The sequence below is a fragment of the Antrostomus carolinensis genome, unplaced genomic scaffold (genome assembly GCF_000700745.2).
Source record: "Antrostomus carolinensis isolate BGI_N321 unplaced genomic scaffold, ASM70074v2 scaffold13845, whole genome shotgun sequence".
In the NCBI taxonomy this organism is placed as follows: Eukaryota; Metazoa; Chordata; class Aves; order Caprimulgiformes; family Caprimulgidae; genus Antrostomus; species Antrostomus carolinensis.
This window is the reverse complement of record NW_010315826.1, coordinates 145,694-151,822: the sequence shown is the minus strand read 5'-3', so window position 1 is coordinate 151,822 and position 6,129 is coordinate 145,694. Positions and strand designations below refer to the sequence as shown.

The 6,129-nt window shown below is 41.9% G+C and overlaps 1 protein-coding gene across 1 annotated transcript in view; it reads right to left on the bottom strand.

Annotated features, from left to right (window-relative positions):
- The window catches only part of PTPRF (protein tyrosine phosphatase receptor type F), a 292,186-nt gene that overhangs the window by 231,937 nt on the left and 54,120 nt on the right, over positions 1–6,129 (bottom strand). The window lies entirely within an intron of this gene.

Here is a 6,129-nt window from a genome sequence, read left to right as displayed (position 1 = left end):
AATTTAGGCAGCCAGACACTCCCTCCTCCTGCCCTTAAAAGGTTTGTGTCTGCATAATTTTAATAGGGATCCCTTTTTGCTCTGACACAGACACTGAGCACAGTATCAGCCACATCCAGATGGTGCCAGTACTTCAATACTCCATTTTATGTTTTTGCCTCTAACCAGTGCAAGGCCTCTTCATCTTCCACTTCCTTCTAATCACCCACCCAGACATCCCACAGCTGAAGCAAGAGCTCGCAACACAGCGTCATGAGCCCAGCTGTTAGAGCAGAATGTCCCAAATCATATGGGATTGCAACAAGCACCCTGTCCCCGGGCACACACACAAACACCAACAGGCTTGCAAACTCCCCTGGCTGCTCATACATGTGCTCGGGAGAAAATAAAGGGATTATGAATGTGTGTGATCTCAAATTTCTCTGCCAATTCAGTATCAGGAAGGGGCCCTGCCTCGCCCTCCACTTTTCAGAGCCTGTCCCACAGACAAGCCTCACACATCATTTCAACACAGTTCACCACAGCTCTCACAGGACCTTTTTCTTTTTCTTTTTCTTTTTTTTTCCCTTAAAGATGGAAAGACTTTATGAGTAGGACTGCCTGCGTTACACGTTTTCTGAAGTGCTAAGCACTTCACTTGAGCTATGAATCATCAACAGTGACAGCAGCAGAAATATCTTGTCATAAGAAATAAAGAAACTTCACATTAAGTATCTCACCAAATAATTTACAGAGATTGCCAATCCACAGTCAAGAGGACGTGCTTATAAAAATAATTTATAATTTAAAAATTATTGCAGGGATAGAGGACAACTCCCCAAAGAACTTCAAAAATGTTAAATCACAAGAAGCTAATGGGGAGGAGGGTGGTGAAGGTGAGGACAAGAGACCAGCCATGTCTCAAGCACCTCCTGGAGCTCAAAAATGCAAACATTTCTTGCATACCTGTAAGGTGAGCCATCTGCAAACATGTTGAGAAAAGGCATTTAAATTTCCCCAGGCAGATGCACCTTTCCCCTCCTATTCACTCTTTTTGCAGCTTAAAAACTTGATGCTCACAGCCCAGTCTCAATCTCTCCATATTTTTTATCAAGTCTCAGAAGAGAAAACAGCTCTTCATTTTTTTAGGGATTTCTAATACGTGCCTCAGCATTAAAATCTGCTCGATCGCACACACTGGAGACAATCTGGAACTTTTTGTAATCTGAAAAGTTATGTGGTTTTGTCCCCTTAGTAAATGCTCTCTTGATGTAACTGGAGTGGCACCATCTTCTGTGTTTACATTACATTTTATCACTTTCCCTTAAAATTTACTCCTTTTTCACAATTAGGGGCATCTCCATGGCTTCTGGAATTCAAACCCCTGGGATATCAAAAACTGCTTTAACCATGAGACCCTTCCCTCCCAGAGTCCCATGTCCCATTCATTACACTCCTTCCAGCTTCTTCAGTAAGAAAAAATGACAGTTGACACCAGCAGTGTCCCTCCCTGTACACAGACCATTCACTCCCAAAAGCCCTTCTGTCTCATGCACCAAATAAAATGGGTTTTATACACAAAAAGGAGCTGCCATTGCATATAGTTCTCCAGTTGCTCACAAAACACAATTAAGCATGAAACGTCTTGTTTCCTTGATTTCACTGTCGCCAGCTTAAACATATACCTAGGCTATATATTCTACATAATTAAAAATAACTTTCTATACTCATAATATCTTGCTGCCTCTAGCTATAATTCAAAACCAGAAGTCGATGTGCTGACTATTTCAGACCCAATGAAAGTATTCCTCTGGTTTCTGAGCCTTTTCACCTGCTTTCAAACCTCTCCACAAGGAATCGATGTCTTGGCACTGGTGGATCTGGCCCCTTCATTTCATGGAGAAAAAAAATCCTAGCCATGTACAGTCCTGGAACTTGAGTCCTTGTAAAAATGTTGTGTCTTGGGAGAAATTTTGTTATTGACTATCCAAAAGAAGTAATTTCCTTTTCTACTAACACGTTCAGGTGTAGTGGGTGCTAAAAATCAGCAGCATAAATTATTTTAGGCACGTGTGTATGTGTGCAGATTTACCTTCCGGTACACAGCCTAATGAAGATCAGAAGTCATCAAGCACCCTGCTACAAATAACTTAAAAACCTGGCATGTACACTTAGTAAAATGTTCAAGTGGCTTCAAAGACCTCTATCAATACAGAAAAGAACTACATTAAAATTCTAAGCCTTTGAATCTATTAAGCATTTCCAAACACAGGAGGACAAGTACCAGGATTTGCTCAGCTGCCCTCACCACGTTGTTCTCGGTCAGTCGGCAGGCAGCCAGCACAGTTCCCTTCCATCAGCTCAGCAATTTAACAGTCAGTACATCTAAACTATTTTTAATCACATTTGTAAAAACAGTTTTAACTTGGTGAAAACCAACGCATTATACCTCCGAGGGGCACTGGCACTGGAGAGAACGTGTGCCACTGCACTTTGGTCCTGGGAGAGGGATGCTGCAGCTCCCGCCACGCACCAGCAGCGGAACAGACATCCTGCCTAAGCTTTGTCTCCTGCACTGTGGCCACACACTGACTGCAGCAGTGAAAGCCCCATCCCCACCGTGGTGGCCCGTGGTCCCAGCAGTGCATGGCACGGTTTGACGAGGGCCGTCCTGGATGGCAGAGCTCAGTGGAGAGGAGTGGTGAACACACACACAGGCTGGTAAATGGGATCCATTAATCAGGCTCCAACTGCTCCACTTCACTAGACAGGAGCTCTTTATAGACACTGCCTCATTTATTTATTTTTTAAATGCCTAGATTAGTTTAGTGTGAAGCTGTTGAGAGATATAATTTGTCTAAGCAGATGATCTATAGATCATTGAATGAACACTAACCAGGCTCTTGCAGCCCACAGAAGAAACCCACCGTGCGCTCTCCCATGGCTTCAGCACAGGAAAGATGAACCTTTTTTCCTAAAATTTAGCCACATGCATGCCTTCCCCGACAGCACAGAGGTCAACAAGTGAACACCTCTTAGAACATGCTCAGCTCTGAGTGCGGGCTGCACAGCAGCCTCTGGTTATGAGAGCAGGGCCCTCAAATCAGAGGGAAATCAGGAAGTGAGAACTAAACTGGCATTCAGCTGGGGACAAGCATTTCTAACACAAACAGCCTTTTCTGCGTGCATCTGTGAATATGTGCATATTTATAAAATACATTCTCTTTCATTCAGATTAGTTACTAGAATATCTCTTCACTGAAACAGATTTGTTCCTATGGTTGTATCTACTGCTATTCTGGGACTGGGTTTTGTCTTCCCACTATTGCTGCAGAAAATGTTCAGCAGTTAATTGCACAGTCAAGTCTTTTCACATAATTTTCACTTTGACAGGAGTAATTAAAAAAGCTAAATGGCTCAAGAACCAATTGATTAGGTCTGCAAGCAAAGCTCTGTTTGGGCGATCCTGAGGTGTATGTGTACAGAACAGCAAGCTTTTCACAAAACCCAATTAAGGGTTCATGTTCCTCAATGTTTATGATTTAGTGTCAGATTCATGCAATATCTCTTTTTTGCCCAATTCCTATTGTATTTTACATTCATATATGTGCTGCACATATACCACGCTTGCAAGAACCATGAAAATCAACCCTACAGGACAAGTTAAATAATATTTTCTTTTCATCTCCTATATTCATACACCAGATAGTCTGTTTGTGAATAGATTCCCAACACCTCCCATCCTAGGAACAGAACTACACAAGGCTATTTTGTCACTAAATTTGAAAGACTATGAATAATGACAACTTCTGAATTTTTACCACTATGTAAACCTGAAACACAGAAAAGACATTTCAAAAATTAACTCTGTCTATAGGCAGACTCTTAGTGATACGCTGCTGAATTACCCATTTGCTCACCTTAATATTGCTCCAAGTTCCCCATAACAGGACTTCTATATTACTACTTTTAAACTACATAATTGAAGTTAGAAAGTAAAGGGCTCCCAAATTACTAGAGATGTATCAAAATAATGAGCTTATGAACAGTAATGAAATGGAAAGTCTTAGAAGCCTGAGGTTACACACAAACTTAAGAAATGCTCCCTATAATTTTTTTAATAAAGCTAATAACTCTAGTATAAAAAGAAAAGTTGAAAGGGGTTTTGATATACCACTTCCTTCTTAATAACTTTTGGTCAGTTACTGACTACACATTTGAAAAAATGGCATGAAATCTGCAAGGGTGAAAGCTAACGGAAACTTTGAGCAACTGTAAATGAGAAACTCCATCCACACATAAAGCAGAGAACAATCAAACACCAGATACCTCCTGGTGCCATCTGACAAGGAAGAAGTTAGTGGTGCTCTTCAAAGCCAACAGCTCTGACCTCTGTATGAGTATGAGGTGTAAGGTGCAGATTAGAGGATAGGTTCATGGCAGAGGTGACCAACACACACAAATGAATCTTTGAATAAAGCCACAGTACCATCTGTAAGAGCTGGGCACACATTTGACTGTCTGCAGCGTGGTTTCAGACAACAGAAAACTAGTGCCAGCACCTTGGACTTTCAGGTTCCACTCTGCAGCGGCATGCCCCAACGTTGCTCCAGGAAGAACAGCAGCCCAGGGACCCAAAATCAGTTCCTTTGGTACAGAAAGCCAAAGGTTGCCTTAACACACATGGTTTAGAGGTGGATTTGGCAGTGTTAGGTTTATGGTTGTACTTGATGATCTTTTATAACCACTACAATTCTATGATTCTATAATAAGTGAAATGCCAAATCTTGCGAAGAAAGTCAAAGACAAAGAGAACTGTGTCTTCATATAAGTAGATATGCTGAAAGAAGCCATAGGAAGGTTTCACACATTCACAAATGTGGTAATTTAGATGACAAATGTAACAAATTAAACTCAGCTTGTTAGCTAATAGAATATTTAATTACGTACTATGAATGATCACTTAAAGATTTGGGAATTTAACCAATTATTTTTGGAAGGCGTGAAACATTCCCAAGCACAAGGTTTTTTTTAAACGTATCAGCACTGTCCCCCTGCATCTCCTTCCACCCTACCTTGTTTATAGCTCTATTCAGTGATAGTTTTTACTTGTTTCCTTGATGTCTTAATTTCCTGCAATAATACATCTGCCATGAATAATTAAGCAACGCATTTGCTGCTTGCTGAAAGCTGAACAAGTGCTATAAATCAGTTCTGGGACCCTCTGCCAGCACAGACACCATCAGCGATCTGCTAATGTTGCCTTTTCCTTTTGCAGGTGAGAGAAGCAGAGCACAGAAACACCCGAGGAGCTGCCCAGCAGCACCGGGCTCCCTCACCCCAGCGCTGGCATTTTGGGAGACCGCCTGTCTGCATCTTCTCTTAAGCAGCAGGACTCCAAAGCCTGATCTAACATTTTGCTGGCGAGGGACAGAAAACTTAAATGTACTATATTTTTCACATTTACTAATTTCTTATTTTCCCATGTTCCTGGGTTGTTCCCTCTTAGTTCCCTACTCCGTAGGCAGGAGAAGAGCAGAACAAGAAGATAGCCTGAGTGTGCATCAGTCCCTTCTCAGCACCAAAATGACGGGCTGCTGGGGGTTCTTTGCTGTATTTCCATCCGTTTCCTGCTGCTGCCTGTGGTTCAGCACATGATACAGGGTACAGGATGGTAGCGAAGTGCTGAAGTCAGGCCCATTACACCCTCTGAAGGTTTATCTTGCTGATTCACATTCGCCCTCAGACAACTGGGCATGCTGCATTTCTCACTTTTTTGTATATGAAGACTGATGGAAGATAAGAATGAACTACAAAAACAACAGTGATAACGCTTTCCTACAACACTTCCACTTGCATGCATATCAGGGGAGAGGAACAATAAAACAACTTTCCATTACCAGAACAGCTTCACCTTTTAATTGGAACGAGGTTTACAGTGCAATCGTTCTAAAGAAAGCTCAGCTGCAGAGTGTTGCGAGCCTCTCCAGCTTGGCAGAGCATGTACATTAGAAACCTAATCAAGCTCAGGTATCCAGCCAGGCCTAGGAAATGTCAGGGTGGCCATTAGGATTCCACGTCTTAATTTAAGAATCTCCCCAATTCACTAGAAGGTGCAAAGCCTCAGAAAATCTTTTTTGAAAGGTCAAA